At 35.9% G+C, this 21,367-nt stretch overlaps 1 protein-coding gene and 2 long non-coding RNA genes across 8 annotated transcripts in view; all 3 read left to right on the top strand.

The window, feature by feature from the left end:
• LOC105215599 (uncharacterized) overlaps positions 1-21,367 on the top strand; it is a 192,697-nt gene that overhangs the window by 133,588 nt on the left and 37,742 nt on the right. For 2 of the 6 annotated variants that reach the window (XM_054232264.1, XM_011189606.3), the window contains exons 1-3: positions 2,146-2,318; positions 3,546-3,607; positions 21,311-21,362. The exons of 3 other annotated variants lie outside the window; for them this stretch is intronic. The gene's annotated coding sequence lies outside the window, so the exon portion shown is untranslated. Of the gene's footprint in view, positions 1-2,145; positions 2,319-3,545; positions 3,608-21,310; positions 21,363-21,367 lie in introns of those variants that run through there. One more of the 6 variants, XM_054232260.1, reaches the window with a different exon arrangement.
• Positions 2,822-3,522, top strand: LOC128922299 (uncharacterized). Its single transcript, XR_008471523.1, has 2 exons — positions 2,822-3,040; positions 3,402-3,522. It is a non-coding gene; the product is annotated as an uncharacterized LOC128922299 (long non-coding RNA).
• On the top strand, positions 3,958-21,362 carry LOC128922300 (uncharacterized). The gene is made up of 2 exons (XR_008471524.1): positions 3,958-5,242; positions 8,153-21,362. It is a non-coding gene; the product is annotated as an uncharacterized LOC128922300 (long non-coding RNA).

Below are 21,367 nucleotides of genomic sequence, written 5' to 3'. Positions count from 1 at the left end.
ATTACATATTATTAATATTATATAGTATATCTATGCATTTTCACACTTGACCATAGAACAAACGCACATAGTACTTAACTACGAACTCTCTCTTTTATGAAGAACACACACAAAACTGTGCCCACGGGATTCATAATCTCACTATCTTACCATATCAGGGTGACATTTCATTCAGCTTACGGCGCTTACGACTTTTCGAAACGTCGGTCATTTATTAGTTTGAATGTCGCCCGTTGATCTGTTCCGTTGGGCCCTTTCGTGCATACCCATACACATAAGCAGTGTAAAATTTGTTGTTGTTGTTATGGGAATGTGTGTATGTGTGTGCCTGTGTGACCTCAAGGGTCTACGTATTGAAATTGCCAAAGATTGCATTAACTCTCTTATGTCCTATCTGAGATTTATCTTTGGTCAAGTATTTTGTTCATGACATTGTTGTTGTTGTTTGTTTTGTGTAGGACATTGGTGTCAATGTTTATGTTGTTTTTATGATTATTTGTGTTTTGCATTAAAATAAAGAAGACATTTCAGTAGCAAATATATTAGGCGAGGCGATGTCAGCGGAAAATGGAAGTGTTCAGTTTTTGGAAACTGGTGGAAGGACAGATAGTAGATGTAGCAGATGCAGTATATATGTATGTATGTAAATTGAAGATATTCGGTAAAAGTAGTAGGAGTAGAAGCTGATCAGAAGTGTTAATAATCTAGACAACAACCGAGTGCTTAACTAACGATAAATACGGCAAAGTTATTTGTTGACTAAAAGCTTCGTACTCTTGACCCTTAACGGGAGCTTTCTAATTTACAAATTTCTATAAGTTTCTTGTTGACTTAGGCATGGAAGAATGGAAGAGAGTGTAGAATATAGGAAAATGTTGCGACCTTTAATTAACTAATAAAAAAAATATTTCGAAAATATGCTTTACATGAGTGTGGATTACATTAAGAAAACTGAACTAATCAAAACTGAACGTAAACTGAAGTTAATACAACTTGACTTAACAAAACGTATTGCAAGCATAATTTAGAACAGATTCACTTAAACCAAACTTAACGAAACTTAACTTAACAAAACATAACTTAGCAATCTAAGCTGTTTTTAATAAAACTTATTAATACTCTTAGTGACAGTGACAAAAAAAATGTCTCGACACTTCAGACCATCATACAGACGCGTAAATTTCCATTTAAAATTTAAGATTATATTTCAAGCAAAAATAATTCTAGCGGTAAATTTACTTTTCTCTTCACATATGACTCCTTCCCAACCATCTCACAATTGGATGTTTTATGAGAAAGACATCTCCATTTTTATTTTGTTTTTTTTTTTTTTTTATTACGGTACTTTTTTGGCAATTGGCTACCTTTCAAGGCACAAGAAATTGACATTTACCGCAGCAATATTTTAAAATGAGGCGTTACAAATGGAGAGGAAGCACGTAAAATGTGTGACGCAATGCTGTGTTCATAAATAAGATGTTTGGATACAAGCAATACTATTTGGTAGACTAAGAAGGACCTGTGCCATGAAATTCTTCACAATAATTCTGCTAAATTAATAATGAATTTTTATAAGAAAATATTCATTGATATACCGTTATTATATAAAATATGAAAAAATTAACATAAAAAGTATTCTAAATTTTGAAAACATGCAAAAATATTTGAAAATGTGTACATTATCTCTCATTAATTCAAAATGCTTGAATGAAATGTTAAAATTAAGAGAGCGATGTTAATTACAACATCACTACCTTAACATTATGTTGAAGTAACTGTACAGCTGATATAACTTGTTTATATGAGAGCGCCTTTGGCATTGAAAATCAGGCGGTTTGCATAAATAACAGCCGTACTCAGAAAATGTGATTATATGCCGCTCATTTGCGCTCCACAGTTATATTAACATTTTCTGTTATCTCTACGGTGTTAAATACAGAACACTGTTAGTGCTACAGAATGATGTTATCATCAACTAGTCTGTTAATCTCAGTAATTTTCTAAACGTGTCTTTAATATTTAAAATAAACGAAGCGAAATCCGGCAACACCGCAACTCTCAGAGCAACAGCGCAAACAGTGTGACGGGAGCACAAAATCGTTCAATTTGAAAGTGAGCGCCAGCCAATGGCAGTAGCAGAGTCAGTCAGTGGCTGTAGCAGCTCGCAGTTGTTAGCTGTGTGAAGTGGCATTTTTGGAGCGCTCGTCGCCGTGAAACGTAAGTGGCGCGGACAATCAAAGCGAACAACAGTGCCAATATCAGTTTGTTGGGGGCTTTCTGCTAAGCCAATTTGTGAAATCAGCGTCAGATACAAAGACGTAAGCGTTTTTATTTTTTCATAACGAAATTAGCATATAATATACAAAAAGTGTGTGTGTTCAGAGAGTGTAAAATTAGAATAATTTTGGGTGAAAAAAAAAATCTCAAAACTGTTTGAAAATTATTTACGAGGCAACGCTGCAAAAACACAATGAAAACCAAAAAATAATAAAATGTGCGAATATAATTCAAAGCGGTGGATATCAGTGTGCGCGCTCGTGTGCTAAGAAAAAAATCACAACTTACGTACTAAAAACAACAACACATACATATATGTATCTATATATTCAGTGAAATCAACATTTGAAACGGCGGCGATCGTATGAGCTTCATTGTTACCGCTGCAGCAGCTGAAGCGTTGAGTCGCCACGCGAATAATTCAGCTTTTCGCGTTTATATTTACAGAAAGTTCGAAAACAATCATTTCGCTTGTGATTTGCTTTTGTTGTAGTTTTCTTTATTTTTTTTTGTTTTAAGCGTCGCGTAATTGTTTCGTGTACTTAAACTTAAAAGTGCAAACTATTATTGTTATTTCTGCGTCACTTTTACTGCAGTTGTTTGTTGTTGGTTGTTGTTACTGTTATTGCCACTCGCTCTCAAGCTCCGTAATACACCTTTATTGGTTTCAATTACGTAGCACTATCGCCGCCAATTGGCGTTAAGTGGGTGGCGTTCATTACGCGGAAGACGTAATTAAACGCAATTAGTCAAACGATCATACGTAAGCGGAGTACTAATTGCGGCCTTTAGTTGCAGTGGAAAATCGAAATAAATTAATTTTTAGTATTTTAAAAATATATGGCGACATAAAGAATGTTTAAAACGATTTCTTAGATTTTATATTATTTTTATACAATTATTTTCTTATATTTCTTTATGCAAAATTTTTCTACATAATTTCTTTTATTATCAAAGTAATTAAAAATAATAATATTTTTCTTTGTACATATTTTATTTAATACAATACATTAAATTTTTTTGATATAAAATATTTTTTCGTTTATTGTAAAATAAATATTTTATTATTATAAAATTAAAAAATGTTATTTATTAATTTTTTTTATTTAATATTTTTTTACCAGCTTCTCAGCTACTCAGTGACTCAGTGTAAAGCGCCGGGAATAACGTTTAGTTTGCATATTTAATTACTCAAGTTCATTTTCACGATCGCATTTAAGTGTTGAGCGTGTTAAATATAATAATTCTTAATTATTTTTTAACAATAGAAATCGCGATTTGTGTAAACTCTGCATCATAAGTCTACTAAGACTAGCTAAATACTTGAAAGGTGAGGACTTTTTCAATTATTTTTTAACTTACTAGTTTTAAGAAAATAAAATAATCATGAATAATTGAGGCTTTTGAAGTTATATTTGTGAGCATGAATCAGTCGCCACAGTTTGTTGATAATTAGCGGTGTGAAAATGACTAACACTTGCCCACTCTATCTGCCAAAATAAAGTGTTTCCCTCTTGGAAACTGCAACGTAGAGTTGAATATATGAGAAAATGGTGTTGGAATTTTAAATATATATTAATTTATTTAAAAACGATTTACTGAGCAAATGACAAAGCAATTGAAGTGTTTTCTCCTTAGGCAGCTCTGAATGGCAAATATTAATAAAGCTATAGGTAATGATGGGAGCTTCATTCATCTTATACAATAAAAACTATAAAAAAAACTTTGAATTATTTTAGAATTATTTATTCAGGAAAAATATCGAATAATTAGTTATCGTGAAGCAATTTTCATTTCAAGATGATTTTCATAAATATTCTGCTCAAATTTATTTAATTATACCCTTAGTGTAATACTAAACTAACTAAGCTCCTTCAGTAAGAAGACCGCTTACTAAACCAGTTTTTCCACATTCAATTATCAGATTCAATTGATGCGAGTATTTATAACTAAACATACTAACTAATTATTATATATTACACACACTTGCTTCACACACATTCACATTAACAAACGTCAAAATTGTGCGCGATTAAAAGCTCATTATCATTCCGAAAACAAATGCAAAACAAAGTAATTATCGTTAGAACAGCGATTCACTTCAGTTACTTAAAATGTAATTGTGACTTGACTTGTTTGTTAATGCTTACGTATCTATATAAGCTGTATACATAGATTATATATGTATATGATAACTAAATTGTCGCAGTTGCCTTTTTGTTTGAATTGAGCTGTCAAAAATTAGTTAAACCTTCAATATGACAGACAACAAGTTAAACAATTCAGACAGACTTGCTAACATACATTCATATATGAGTTGTATTACAGGAATATTCGCTTTGTTTTTATGCTTTCGTAATGAGCTTAAACGGAAGTTTTTATTAAAAATTTGCAAGTGAGTGAATACAACATATTATTAAATAAATATAAATGCATTTCACTGGCATGTTGCTTTGATTTAACGGATGTATAAATACCAGATCAAAGCGCTTGCACTAACAAAGTAGAAATTCCATGTTTAAAATGAGAATTTTACGCTGGATAGTGCTTCCGAATGACATTTGTTATAAGAAGAAAGACAATTGATTACATAATTATATTTAAAGTGACTGACAAGCTGATTATGATTTGAGTGACACCCATTATTCAAATGTTGATAATCATAGATAATAATAGAAAAGTAAATAGACCGGTGCATTTCATATTGTACCTGTTTGAGCACAATTTTAAATAATAAGGACTTCAGGGCCTTGTATATCAGCACAAAAAGTTTTGACAGTTGGATTTTATAGCAATTGGAAATTTTAAAATTCCCGTTACTTTTTGAACACACCTCGTAGAATATGAATAATGTTGAGTTAGAAAGAGGCAACATTTTCATCGAGAAAAGAACACGCATTTAAATTTTGTCTTTACTTTTGAGAATTCGTTACGCTGTAACTACTTCCTTCTATAGAAATAATAGGTATTGTATGTATGTGATTGGCGTTGCAACCGTTTAGCCGGTTATAGCCGAATCGACGATAGTGCGCCACCTGTCTCTCTCCTTCGCAGTTCGGCGCCAGTTGGAGATCCCAAGTGTAACCAGGTCGCTCTCCACCTGGTCCCTCCAACGGAGTGGAGGCCTTCCCCTTCCTCGGCTTCCTCCGGCGGGTACTGCATCGAACACTTTCAGGGCTGGAGTGTTTTCGTCCATTCGGACAACATGACCTAGCCAGCGTAGCCGCTGTCTTTTTATTCGCTGAACTATGTCAATGTCGTCGTATAACTCGTACAGCTCATCGTTCCATCGTCTGCGGTATTCGCCGTTGCCAATGTTCTGAGGACCATAAATCTTGCGCAAAATTTTCCTCTCGAAAACTCCTAGTGTCGTCTCATCTGATGTTGACATCGTCCAAGCTTCTGCACCGTAAAGCAGGACGGGAATGATAAGCGACTTGTAGAGCTTGATTTTGGTTCGTCGAGAGAGGACTTTACTGTTCAATTGCCTACTCAGTCCAAAGTAGCACCTGTTGGCAAGAGTTATTCTGCGCTGGATTTCGAGGCTGACATTGTTCGTGTTGTTGATGCTGGTTCCCAGGTATACGAAATTATCTACGACCTCGAAGTTATGACTGTCAACAGTGACGTGGGAGCCAAGACGCGAATGCGCCGACTGTTTGTTTGATGACAGGAGATATTTCGTCTTGTCCTCATTCACCTCCAGACCCATTCGCTTCGCCTCCTTATCCATGCGGGAAAAAGCAGAACAAACGGCGCGGTTGTTGCTTCCGATGATATCAATATCATCGGCGTACGCCAGGAGCTGTACACTCTTGTAGAAGATTGTACCTTCTCGGTTTAGCTCTGCAGCTCTTATAATTTTTTCCAGCATCAGGTTAAAGAAGTCGCACGATAGTGAGTCACCTTGTCTGAAACCTCGTCTGGTATCGAACGGCTCGGAGAGGTCCTTCCCAATCATGACGGAGCTTTTGCTGTTGCTCAACGTCAATTTACACAGCCGTATTAGTTTTGCGGGGATACCAAATCCAGACATCGCGGCGTAAAGGCAACTCCTTTTCGTGCTGTCGAAAGCAGCTTTAAAATCGACAAAAAGGTGGTGTGTGTCGATCCTCTTTTCTCGGGTCTTTTCCAAGATTTGGCGCATGGTGAATATCTGGTCAGTTGTCGATTTTCCAGGTCTAAAGCCACACTGATAAGGTCCAATCAGCTTGTTGACGGTGGGCTTTAGTCTTTCACACAATACGCTCGATAGAACCTTGTATGCGATATTTAGGAGGCTGATCCCACGGTAATTGGCGCAGATTGTGGGATCTCCCTTTTTATGGATTGGGCAGAGCACACTGAGATTCCAATCGTCAGGCATGCTTTCTTCCGACCATATTCTGCAAAGAAGCTGATGCATGCACCTTATCAGTTCTTCGCCGCCGTATTTGAATAGTTCTGCCGGTAATCTATCGGCCCCCGCTGCTTTGTTGTTCTTCAAGCGGGTAATTGCTATTCGAATTTCTTCATGGTCGGGTAATGGAACATCTGTTCCATCGTCATCGATTGAGGGATCGGGTTCGCCATCTCCTGGTGTTGTACTCTCACTGCCATTCAGCAGGTCGGAGAAGTGTTCCCTCCATAATCCCAGTATGCCCTGGACATCGGTTACCAGATTACCACCTTGGTCTCTACATGAGGATGCTCCGGTCTTGAAACCTTCGTTAAGTCGCTTCATTTTTTCATAAAATTTTCGAGCATTCCCTCTGTCTGCCAGCTTCTCAAGCTCTTCGTACTCACGCATTTCGGCCTCTTTCTTTTTTTGTCTGCAAATGCGTCTCGCTTCCCTTTTCAGCTCTCGGTATCTATCCCATCCCGCACGTGTTGTGGTCGTTTGCAATGTTGCGAGGTAGGCAGTCTGTTTTCTCTCCGCTGCGAGACGGCACTCCTCATCGTACCAGCTTGTTTTTTGTCGTTGCCGAAAACCAATTGTTTCGGCTGCAGCGGTACGCAGTGAATTTGAGATGCCGTTCCACAGTTCCCTTATACCGAGATGCTGATGAGTGCTCTCAGAGAGCAGGAGTGCAAGTCGAGTAGAGTATTTCGTGGCTGTCTGTTGCGATTGCAGCTTTTCGACGTCGAACCTTCCTTGTGTTTGTTGACGGGCATTCTTTGCTGCACAGAGGCGGGTGCGTATCTTCGCTGCGACCAGATAATGGTCCGAGTCTATATTTGGTCCTCGGAGCGTACGCACGTCTAAAACACAGGAGACATGTCTTCCGTCTATCACAACGTGATCGATTTGGTTCCGCGTGTTTCGATCAGGAGACAGCCAAGTAGCTTGATGTATTTTCTTATGCTGGAATCTGGTACTACAGACGACCATATTTCGGGCCCCAGCGAAGTCGATCAGCCTCAGGCCGTTTGGCGATGTTTCGTCATGGAGGCTGAATTTTCCGACTGTTGTGCCAAATACACCTTCTTTACCCACCCTGGCGTTAAAATCACCAAGCACGACTTTTACATCGTGGCGGGGGCAGCGCTCATAGGTGCGTTCTAGGCGCTCATAGAAAGCATCTTTGGTCACATCGTCCTTCTCTTCCGTTGGGGCGTGGGCGCAAATCAGCGATATGTTGAAGAACCTCGCTTTGATGCGGATTGTGGCTAGACGTTCATCCACCACAAGGACCCACCTTCTTCCGTCCTTGTCCCGTCCATCGCACTTCTTGGATGGCGGTGATGTCAGCCTTAAGTCGTATGAGGACATCAACCAGCTGGGCAGAGGCACCTTCCCAATTAAGGGTCCGGACATTCCAGGTGCATGCCCTTATATCATTATCCTTAAAACGTTTGCAGGGGTCGTCATCAAAAGGGGGGTGTCTCATAATAGGTATTAATATAAGTAAATATTCCGTGGATCTCTGATTTACTTAAGTAAAATTTATCTCGGTAAAATTTCAAATACATTTTATTTCTCAGATAGTCTTCTTTATTTTAAATTCAAAGATGAGAGAGAAGAATTTCCCCTCCCGAAAAGTGCGCTTTGCAATAAAATGTCATTGTCGCACACGTCTGAATTTATAAACGATGGCAACTTGTGTTTTCGAACTAGAACTAGACTAGAATGCCGAATGCAACGCAGCATGACAACAACAACAGCAAAAACAGGATATTACTTTGCGAATACACGAATAAGACTAGAAAATGAGATAAACGAAACAAGAAGAAGAAAGAAACGAACAAGAATGTATATCTGTGTGTGCAACCAAACTATGTAAAATGGAAGCAAAAATGGCATCATAAACAAAGCAGAATGTATTTCAGTTTGCGGTAAGTAATGCAAGCCAAGAAAAGCGCAACAAAAGCGCACACTGGAGAGGAGAACGGCTAGTGAGTGCGAGGCAGTTTGCGGAAGTGACATACAAAGACAATAAAAGGTTGAAGGACACATTGTGTCGGGCGCACACACGTGTGTGGCGAGTGCAAGGCAGCAAGGCTGCGGTTGACTTGCGCTGTATTACATTATATTGAAGAGCAGAAGAGCACCAAACACACACACACACTCAAGTATAGTTGATGTGTATGAATAAAGACCACTGCTTGTGTGTGTTGTCTGTCGCTGCTTGTTGTGACCACAAGGACACAAATAATGGCTGAAGGATGTGTGGTCGCATGAGTTGTGAGCCGCAACGCTCTAAGGGAAGGGGGGTCAGCGAGCAGAATTTTCTAACGGCAGTTTGTGGCAAAATACCGTTGGTTGGAACTCGATCAAGTTTTTTTTGTGCTAACCAAATCGCAATTGATGCATGCAGAAGGATGCTTGATAGTCTTTAGGCTTTTAATGTAAAAGAGCAGGAGTGTGCCACGCGGCACAAATGTTGGAAGAAAAGAAGTTAGACTAAAAATACAAAATAATTAAATACAAAAAAATATAACGCACATTGCTTGCATTTTGCCAACACGCTGTCATATCTGGGCTTCATACATTTCTTTGCTTTGGAGGCCATAAAACTGGGAATATGCATAAAAAAGGCATGTTTTCGCAAAGCCATAAAAGGCTCTTATCAACTTCAATATTTTCTAATGGCCGAACACGTGCCGCCCAGCGGGTCCTACAGCAGTGACAACAACAACAATAAAGCCCTTTGGCTACAGTTACGCATAATGAACATGCAGAGAGACACAACTCGGATGCGCACGAATATTTGGCTGGCATTTGGCAAATAAATGCCTCAAATGTCCAGCTCAGCGGGTATATTCGTTGAATAAGTGTACAAAAAAAACACCAACATAAACAAAAAAAACATAGAAAATATTTGCTTTCCTTTTGATAAGCCTGAGCTATCGAAATCTGTTGTTGTTGTGGTTGCCAAATATTGCTTTTGTTAGTGTTTGTGCTGTGGCTTCGGCTGGCTGCGTACACACTGTGCCGCCGGCAGTAAATGTTGACTTTTCGAAATGGTTTGTAAATGCTGTTGCTCGCATTGTGATTCGATGAATGCGACGATGACTCTGCAACGTACACTCACACACATGCACTTGTTTGCCTATGAGTAAGCAAGCCATCCATAATCAGAGTCTGAAATATGCATCACTCATGTATGGGTGGGTGTGTGTGTAGGAAACTATCTTTTCAGTTACTTTGCTGCACTTAGTCTGCGTAAAAGCGTCCGCATGCAGACAGCAGAAATAGAAAATGCCCAAAAATTGTTTAGAAATTACTCATTTGGAAAGATTTGCTAGCAATCAGAAGTCCTTCTGTATGCGTGTGTGTTTATGTTACCTTGTATTTGTATTGAAAATTCATATTTGCTTCAGTATGCCATTTTAGCTTTTAAATTAGGAGGAAGAAGAAACGCAAAATTTTACATTTCTTATTAATGCATACATTTTGAATAAGCACATAAGTTAACGGCTTGGAATATTTCATTCCAATTTTACTCGGATAGCAAATTAATCAATTATATTTTAAAAAATAACAAAATTCCTCAGACCGAAAACTGGTTATATACAATACAAAATTACTACAAGGGCTACAATGTGAATGGCAACAGAGGTTGAGTACTAGAAAACTGTTTTTTTTAGGGTTTTCAGATCCAAAATAATTATTTGATTTTCTGTTGAACTACTAAAACAACGACTTCTAAACAAAAATTAAAGGAATTTTTTACCATTTCATAAAGAGAACAGATTTGCTTCAAAAAGTGGTCGAAAATTGGGTCTAATAGCTGGAATTTATCTGGTTCCTCGGTGATCATTTAATCATGTTTAAAATATAATGGCAACTCTTGTCCTCATGCAAAAGCTAAAATATTGGTCAGAATATTAAATAAATAATAAAATATTAGGTCTACAACTTTGCTTCCGCCGTTTTTTTTAATTTAAGGATTTTTTTTGTATAAAAACGGTTACAAATGACGAAGAGCCTCAGCCACACTTTTCTTGGAATTAAAAAAAGAAAAATTTCCCGCAAATGTCGAGAATTTGGCTCAAAAAGTGACTTTTTTAGTTGAGAATAAGTTTGGGGTGCAAACAGATCTCTACACATTTTTGTTGGGTTAATGTTGACACAAATGTCCAAGATCGATATAAAACGATTTATGCGATTTAATGACCCTAGAGACATCAATTGGAAAACGGCGGAGCAAAGTTGTAGAAAAAAAAGTCCAAAAATCATTTCTCTAAAAACAACATCCTTCACATTAATTAATTGTTAAAATTAGTTTTCTATTTGACAGCTTTATAATTAAAAACCGGTTTGAAAAATTGTATTTCATTCCGTTATATGCATCTTCATTTTCTGTAGAATTAAAGATCTTCTGAATTCGTGGAACCATTGTTGTTGTTGGTTTTATTATAATATAAACTAATCAATTACATATTATTTTCTACAGAAGAGCGTGGAATTTCCTTTAATTAGTTATAATTAACAGTTTCGTAAACATAAATATATATACCTTGGTAGGTTTTCAATTCAAATACACATAAACTTATACTTCGACAAAGTGGGGTGTGGACTGATAGTAGAATAGACTCCAGTCGATTAAGCCGATTATATTTTATTTAGTCGACTCTCGCAATATTTATAAAAAAGCATTTGATATTTTTAGAAAATCACCGGTATTGGTATATTGTGGAGATTCCTAGAAAGCAATTCCATATTTCTAATGACTTTTTATGAAATTAGAAGACAGCCAAAATAAATATAGTCACTTAATAAAAAGCAAAGCAAACACATTTGTGTATATGTATACGTGTATTTATGTACAGCTACCCAAAAAGACAAATAGAAATTTATTTTTGCGCATCGCAACCTCAAGAAACAGACTATTGCGTTAAAAAAAGATAAAACCTAAAAGAAGAAGAAATATAAAAAGAATAGTTTATTTGATCATAAAATATATATATACATATTTATAAGTATATATGTATGTAGAATCATTGTTTATGGTTTTGTTAGATATAAAACAAACATCTTCTGTAATTATTTTTTTTTCTAGTAGTTCAAAGCAATTGGAACTTAATTACTAATTAGCTAGTGATTCATTGAAAACATAAAAAAATGGTTCCATCTAAATGAGTAAATATATGATTGTTTATATTTTAACTACCAGCGGAAATTAGTTCACTTAGAAATGTTTTACATAATTTTTTTAAAATGTTCTTATAGTTATATTTTTGATATAAAATAAACACATTCAATTATTTAATAGAAAGATACAAACAAAATCCATAAAAGAAGTGTATTTCCATTTGAAGAGCCAATTGTTCTCAAATATTCTACTAACGAAGCACACAAGCGCCCAAATGAATTCATAAATGAATTTCGTTAAAAATTGAGAAGCGTGTTGGCATTTCAAGTTCAATTATATGTCAATGCTGGGCATTGACTTCGTAGCAATTTTCGACAATTTCAAATAAAGACAACAACAATTTGCTTTTAAGTTTAGTGACGTTATCGGCGTGAACATTTGTGAGTGGTTATTTCATGTACATTAAAGAAACTAAAAAGACATATATGAAACTATAGAATTAAGTGAATAAAGTTGTTTTTGTGAATTTTTAAATGCGGAAATAAAATGCTACAATTTTTCTCTTTAACACAAAGATGTTTTGAATTATCAATGAAACTAATATTTTACCAGATACAACTTGCGAAGTGACTGAGATGTCGTGAAATATGACCTCCCAACAGGAAGTCCAAGGAGTTTTTTCTAAATAGCATTGACTTCTAAAAGTTGATGTTAAAACACTATCTATGGCAATGAAGTGCTCCAGTTGCCCAGATAAAATAGGTCAACCCTAAACACTGCACTTAACTCTACAAATATTCTCAGTGTGTCTTAATTCTGTCAAAACAGCAAATTCTCCGGTATCTCCGGTCAATTAGATTGAGAAAATAAAAGAAATAAATAAATTAGATTTCAACTAAACAGACCTTTCATAAGAGGATTTTTCGACGAATCTCTCATTATTTTCGTGTCATGGTATCAAAAATTCATACATATATTAATTTAATTTAAAAATAACGGTATAAATTATTAAAATTTCTGAATAATACATTACGAAAAATATCAATATTTTTACAAATAATCAGTAGCGCGCTGATAAACTTTCCTCAGGGTCAAAAGCATGTATTTATTCATTGAAATTATTTTGAAATGCTTATCGCTGTTTGCGGATGCCGTTGCTTAGAGCAAATATATTTAAAAGTGTTCACGTTCATTTTTACACATACTCAGAAAAAAGATTTAATATATATACTTAGGTACATACATATATACATATTAATAGTAAATAATAATCGAGATGAACTAGAAATATGTCGTGTCATAATCCAATTGATTTGAAATTAAACAACACTAACAATTTATTTTAAAAGATGTTGTACGCTATATCTGTAATAATTTCTTAAAATAGCCTAAGTCGAAATGAGTTAAGAAATATTTCTTAATTTCTAGTAAATATAATTTTAAATAAATTTGAACTCTCTGCTAAAAAATATGAATATTTAAACTGAACTAAAACTTCAAATCTTAAGTGAGTTGGTCAACATATCATGAATTTTCAGCACAAGCTTAACTTGACTTAAAAGCTACTCCAACATACCGGCTCGGATATTTATTACTTAGGAGAATAATAACATTTGTTTACTTATTTCGACTGCTAAAGCTCATCTGTTGAGCATACAGCAATGGATATATACTACCAGTTTCCACAACAAATAAACACATTTAAACAATTTTTATGATCAAACAGCACAACTAATACTTTTAACAATCATAAAAAGGCAAATAAAAAATAAATAAATATATTTTTTCTCACCCATTAAATGAAACGTAAAACGGAGCATTCACTCATTTACGACATTTACAAGATTGGCCACACGATAAAGTTGGTCACAAACGGGACGCGCATTTGTCGCCGCCATTTCCACGCTCTCCTCCTCTGTCACAGAGCGCGGCTGTGAATAAATAGTTAAAAAGTGTCATTTGCACCAGACAGCGACAACGACATTGACATTCCGTTATTTTTCCACCATCGACGGCGCGCCGCCACACTGCCGTGCCCCATTAGTGGCGAGACCTCATTAACCTTCCGAAGGCAACGGATGCTGTGTATGCGCGCGGACAGACATTGGTACACATCTACTTCCATAGATACTCTATAGACATTTTATATGTGGCAGCGGGGGTGTGTGGCGGGCGCGACAATTTTTAGCGATCGATATCAGCTGTGCTAGCGCAACGCTCGAATCGACGTATGTGTGGAATTGACACCGACTGCCAAATTAAAATGACAAGTGGGGCGGGACGTTAGATTTGTTTGGTTCCAATGAAATGAAACGCTGGTTATAACAGCATGAAGGTCTCTGGAGCCAGAGTCGGCAGCTGCGACTTTTAATTCATTAGTGGTGACATGAAGGCGAGTTTTTGGAGCGGAAGAATGTAGGTGTATGTGAAAGGGTCTCGAATTGGAACTATGCAATGTTATCAGTTATCGACATCCATTTGGGAAGATATTGGCTGTAATATTTTAAGAATTTCAGAAGATTTTTTTTATTGAAAAATAACGTTTTTAAAATTTCATTTAAATAGGACCAGTTGTTTAGGAAGAGTTCAGTGACATTCACACGTACAGAAGAAATGCAATTCATAAATTATTCAAACAATCCAACTCACTTTATTAAAGAAAGTAAGTCAGATAATTCTTTCAAACAAAGAATTCTTTACACTTAAGTTCATTTTTCCATTTTTTTTTTCAAATTAAATTGAACACATTTCAATGCAAATACCAGAAAAAAATCTTAATTGATGAGTTCGCTTTGATCTGCGATAAGCCGACTTAAGGAGCACCTGAATAAAAAGAACTCTCCCACACACTCACATAAAAAATAGAAACACACAAATGAATGGCGTACAAAAATGCGTTGCGCATTAAATTTTCATTTTCCCTGTCGCCTCGCTTTGTATTTGCATTTGAATTGAGAAATCTAAACGACTCACCACCCGCACGCCTCATTTCATATGACGCAGTGGCATTCAAGTGACAACGCGGGCATTTTCCGCCACTTACACTTAATCACATTAGTTGAGCATCCAGCGAGTGTGTGATGATATACTACATATATAAGTATGTGTGTGTTTGTATGCTTGTATTGGAACATATGTCTAACGGTATATAGTCGATGCTGCTGATTGCCACTTTGTCATTTATATATCATATTTGAGAAGCACGAAGAAAAAATATGAAAAATACTTCAAAAATGAACACACAATAATAGACATGACAACAATAACAACAACAAACACAACAATAATAGCAACTATGCAACACGCTTATCAGTCAACTCCAGCCTCCACTGTGGCCCTGCCAAGAGTGCTCATAAACGTAGGCAGTGACAGGGGAGCCGGGCAGCGACATTACATATAGCGCACACTTTGAAGAGTGGCAAATATCGTGAATGGGAGACAAATAGGAGATGATGGGGGAACGCGCTTGTCTTGTCTGACATTCGTTGATTTGATGTGATTTGCTACGCATTGTCTTCCATGTAAATCTGTTTGTTTGCGTATGTTTGTGTGTAATCTTGATATTACTTATGGCTTTATTATGGAGATCAATGCTGTCATCATTAGCGAAGCAATAAAATTAATCTAAGTAATTATTACTTTTGACGGCAGCAATTGGAGCGTTGCGAAGTAAATCATACTTCGATGCTATGAAATCCCTTTGAGTTGAAGTTGAGGAGGAAAAGTTAATCTGGATGAACTCTAGCTGTAAATATGTTTGGTGTTCTTATAGGAGATGATTATAATTTGTGAGTGATTTTATTAAGAACAGATGTACTTAAATGTTTTTGGAGTTAATTGTTGCCAGTGATATTTTGTATGAGATTTGATTCTATAAACTCTTTAAATAAAATGTGAGAGTCTTTAGTCTTTAGTACTAAATATATTTTTAGTTTAGGCGAGATCTTTTAAGTACAGTACTGGGTTGCGTAACACATACTCAAGTTCTTTAGTGAAGAACTACATCTTTAAGCAATAAGCACTTCGTAAAAGATATTTAGAAGTATAACTGTTTACCATCCTTTGAAGTACCTCATAATCAATATATGTTAATATTCAATAATAATAATAATACTTGCAGTTATCATAAAATTAAGAATTTTCCTCGTAGAATAAACTGTAGACTTCAAAAATCTAAAAGACTCACATTTGCTTTGTCATCAGACACCTTAGAGGAAATTAAAACTTACCGCAGATTTAGAAGAAAATAATTAATTTCCAACTAAATACGCAAACTTGAAACCGCATTGACGCTTAATAAACACAAAAATCATTACGAACAGCTGGGAATCACAAGTCACACGAAGCGGCTGTTCGAACTTGAACAGATACTGGTTTCATTGGATATACATACAAACATATATCTATGTATATCGTATATATTGTTGAGATCGTCAATTTAACGTTTTTAACATTAATGCGCAACAAAAAGAATATTCTCATATATCTTTCTGTATACAATATATTTGTGTTTATATAAAGGCGTGCATATGTACATATGTTTATGTGTTTATATTCGCGAATTTCAAGGTCTTCCGGCAAAATCGGAAAGGGGAATTGCATTTTTACATTGAATTAGGCGCACTTTTGTATTCAATGCGGCATGTTTATAATAGATAAATAAATATGACTACCTGTATATTGGCTGTATGAATCAAATTGTTATAAATTCCGCATACAAAAAAAAAACTACAGTTAAACGCAAACAACTCTTCGCTCTTATTTCTGAAAATAAAGTGATCGCTTTCTCAGCGCTGAGAAGACAAAGAGCAGAGCATTACACATGTGGCTCTTCGTACTCTTATATTTCTCTAACACTGAGTTCACTGCTTCCACCTGCTCTGAGTCAATTTGATTCAAGTCTGAGAGAGCGCGTCTGCATTGATGACGAACGGAAATGATTCCAGATGTATCTGTTTTATACTTAGTGAGATTTAAAATTTGGCTAGACTAAAAGTTAACCCTAACATGCCACCTAACGATTTTTGGTTATGCACGAGGTGTGTTAAAAATATAACGTACATTTTCGTTTTTTGAAAATACAAATTTCAAAATAGTCCCCATTTGATATTATGCACATGTTCCTGGGCTTCTTCCAATCATCGAAATACTTCGTAAACGCGATTTTTGGGATAGCCTTTAGCTCTTCCAGCGATTTCTCGTATGCTTATAAAACGACGACGACTTAAGGCTCTTTCTCTTTATTTTTGGAAATAGGAAAAAGTCACCCGGACAGCTGATAAATTTCTTCAGGGGCATGTACATATATAAAAACTAAAAAAATTGATATTTGGTCTCTCCAAACCTGTGAACTTTTAAATTCAAATTCCCGTTATTTTCTGAACACACCACGTAAGTGAATTATTTTTGTATAGAAAGTGTAAATAAGTTAATTTTTACACTTTCATTGACCCGAATTTTATTATTAAATTTGTTAAACAAAAATATCTAGTTGTTTACCCAAAAAAGGCAACAGCACTCAGGTACAATGTGGGCAAAATTAAACAAAGCATTCCTTAGATAACTTCCGTTATGCGAATAGCGCTTAACGGCGGTGTGTCAACAGCAGCCATCGCCACTGACAGGTGCGCAGTTGCTGCTGACTCATATTGAAAAATTAAATGAATTGCCAAAGCGCCACAAAATATTATTCATTTGCACCCTTTTAACCCAACACACTTTTCACTTCACACCTCCGCTCTAATAAATTGCACATTTGTGTTGGTGTAATTTGAGCTTTCGCTTTCACAGAGCTTTTTCTAGCCAATAAATACGTCGATTTTTACGCAAATTTGTTGTGTGAATAAATGAATAATCACTCATTCAAATGAAAAAATTAAAATCGACACAGGGATGCATTGCACTGGCTAATAAATTCTTTTTCGGCGCTTGAAAAATGAATTATTTGCATTTCAAAAAGTTATGCTTTCAAAGTTGTGAAATTAAAACCCCCCCCTTTGTATGAGCAGCAACAGCAACAAATGAATATTCACAGTCAAATTGAAGTGATTTTCAATAGCAAACAGCAAGCGATTGCCCGTTTCGCTGCTGTGCTGTTATTGTTATTGTGGCTTTGAATATTTGCTAGTCTCACCTTCCTGTTCTAATAACCCAGATCGTTATGGCAAAAGAACAACGGACAAAAACACACACCTCGACAACAAACACTTCGCATGTTGCAACAACAACAGCAACTTGATTGCAACAATTTGCATGTACCCCCGTCTCCTTCGAAAGCTTAACCTCACTTTCATATCCACTGGACTTGCAGAACCACTCTCCTGCTGCACTCACTCACTCTATCTTCCAACAAACCATTTTCTATGGCATAGATATTGTTGTTCTTGTTATTGCTTCATTGATGACCGCTTGGTGTGCTGATGGCGCTCGGCGTGTTATGTGTTGCCAACAATTTCTGTTTCCTGACAGTTGTCCACTGTATTGGTGGTGGAATTGTTGTGGCATATAACCGCAGTGCAAGGCGAAACATTGCAACGGAAAGTGTTGCAACTACAGCAGCACTAACAACAAGCGCATAGTTGTTATCTTCATCATAGTAGTTTCAACTTTTGTTTGTTACATTGGCACCTCTAATGTTTTGACTTATGGGTTATTACGGTATTTGTGTTGTTATTGTTATTATTGTTCTAGTTGTTTCGCTTGTTATTGTTGCGATTACAGCGCAAAGTCAAATTGCATGGCAAGTTGCTCGCATGCAAAATAATTAAAACTTTTTTTTGAGGTTTACAGTTGACTGAACGTTGTCAATGGCAACCGGGCACTGTGGGATTGTATGAGTTGGAAATGGGATAATTAAATAATTATAAATACATATGGATATATGTATGTAAATGTAGTTGAAAGAGATGTCAGTTTAGGTTGTATTAATTGAATGAAATGTGATTGAAAGCTCAGCTCCATTAGAATTAGTTTATAATAATGGGATCGAAGAACATATAAGCCATCATATAAATGAGTTCAGAAATAGCGACTTCAACTTCTCTCTGTTTGACTAACACTCTCATAGCATATGTATATATTAGGGTGTTCCATAAATATTTTATGATTTTACCTCCTCAGATTTCCCGAAACTTAACCACTATAACAGCTGATATGGGAAATATAACATATGAATTATTTGTCGTAAGGGTGTATTTAGACCCTGAGAGAAAATGAATTGCCATTGAAATAAATTCAAACTCAACTAGAACCGGATCAACGTTACCGGAATTTATGCAGATTTTGTCCGAACAAGGTCTTTCATTTTAGGGATCTATCCAGGCTTGAATCGGTAGATAAAAAAATATTAGGTGTCAGAGCATATGTCTCCTCGGTAGCCTCTTAAATCGATAACTGTTATTATCGAGGTATCGTATATTGATTTTGGTCCGGAAAATAGACGTCATTAGTATCCCACTAGATGTCATATGTATCTTAACATGCTATCTGACTTAGGAATATTTTTCTCTATGACACCTTTTAAATATCTTAAATCGCCGTGAAATTTATTAGTAAAATCATTGACCTTTCTGGGATAAGACTCTGTAGTTATTCAAATTTAAATGTTCATTCTTTTACATATCTATTCATGTATATTTATGAGAAACATATATGTACATATATTCAGTAAATAAATGTCTTTAAAATAAGAATCTTATTGCTGCAACATTATATCTCAAAATCCCATTTAGCAATTTTTAATACGTCACATCCTCACAACCTCAATTAACAGATTATTGATGCAGGAGCTTTTTGGAGCATTCCTCTATCCTCTGCTATACTTTGACGACAATGTGGCCACCACTCCCCGCAACCACTTTGACATTTTACAGTTCGTCGTGTTACTGACCACTTGTGCGCCCTTGGCAAAGGTGACATCACTTTCGAAAGCGAGACTCGAGTCGGGGAGCGAGGAAGGCGGCAGAGCAGTGAGACTGGAAATTGCGCGACGATAAAAACTATAAATTCATTTCTGCCGCCATGGCTATTCATTACTATATTTTCCTACTGTTATGTTTTGCTTTTTCTTTCTCTCTTCTTGTTTTGTAATTTTCATTTTTCGTCTGGTTCTCTGTTCTGCTTCCAAAGAGCCCATTAGAATGAGGATCAAGCGAATGGCAGAGAATACAGTTAGACAGAAATATGGCAAAAGTGGCGACAAAAACAAATTTGCTTTTGTTATTTGAGCAGTGCTATTCAAAACAATGAGAGCAACGAGCGCTCAAGTGGTGAAGCGCCACCAATTGACCATTGTTTTAGTCATTGCGAGTTATTATTGTATTTGTATTTGTTAAGCTCCTCTGGTCAACGCCTCGCCTCGCCAATGACGCGACACGCTAACAACACGATTGCATTGCAGGCGAGAAGCGTGTGAGCTGAGTGAGAGGAATCGAAAGTGGAGTAGTACAGTGCAAAAGCTAACACTGAGGGCAATCACGGCAACGTGAAATGAGCGCAGCACCAAAGGGACTGGGGAAAACGACCAACAATGCCAACAAACACTGTACTATTTATAAATTGGGTGAGAAACTCTGTAGTGAATGCCTGGCACGAGGCTAGAGGTGGTTGAGGGTGTGGTTGTTCTGCGGTGAAAGTGGCGTGGAAATATTAATGCCATAAACTTTGTGGCAGAATATGAGGTTAGCTGGCGATTGGGTCTGTCCGATAGGTGGAAAATTTATGTTAATTTGTGTGATAAAAAAAAATAGTAAGTGAGTTTGTATTATATAAAAAATAGTAATAAATAACAAACACATAGGTTTTCTAGCGCATACTATATGAAAATTAACTTAATTACTTAGCTTGTAACAGCTGAAATATATCCTTATTTTCCGAAATACATAAATGTTCAAATATCAAAAACGTTTTTGAAGTGGAGTGAGAAAGCTGAGAGTCACTTTTAAACTTTCACACTGGTTGAACATTTGTCATTAAAAAAGGCATAAAAAATGTTATAATTTGGATATAAAATGTTAATATTTAACACTCTTTCAATGAGTCAGGCACACATCATATTCCTGTAACTCCAACACGAGCATAGGACATGTGAAAGTCTCATACACCAGGACTTTGATTCGCTTGGTATTAGGAAAATGTATTTAAAATAGTAAAAGCAGTTATTTACTCATCGAATTTCCATCAACATTACATGTCCAAGGAAAACCGAGGGAGAACTTTATGAAGCATTTATGAATCCACGTAAAAAATGCATATATATAGTATCTTCTTCTTCTAAAATATTTGCAGTTTAGTTCTCATATATAGCTACTACTCATAAATTCATAAATCATAAAAAAATGTGTCTTTTTCATACCGTGCCGTATGTGTGGTATACGTAACTTTTAATCGTTTTTCCAAGTAGTATATTTATATTACGAATTACTCTATAAAATTAAAAATTTCAATTGTAGTAATCTTCAGAGTGTCTTATTCATATTTTGTACAATTTTTAACAACACGTTTTACTTCTCTTGCAGCTTAATCCATCAGCCGATTTACTGAAAATTGTTTACGAAGCTCTGCATTGAGGTGAG

This window comes from Zeugodacus cucurbitae, chromosome 5 (genome assembly GCF_028554725.1).
Source record: "Zeugodacus cucurbitae isolate PBARC_wt_2022May chromosome 5, idZeuCucr1.2, whole genome shotgun sequence".
Classification (NCBI taxonomy): Eukaryota; Metazoa; Arthropoda; class Insecta; order Diptera; family Tephritidae; genus Zeugodacus; species Zeugodacus cucurbitae.
The sequence above is the reverse complement of the archived record's forward strand: the minus strand, read 5'-3'. Positions and strand labels throughout refer to the sequence as shown.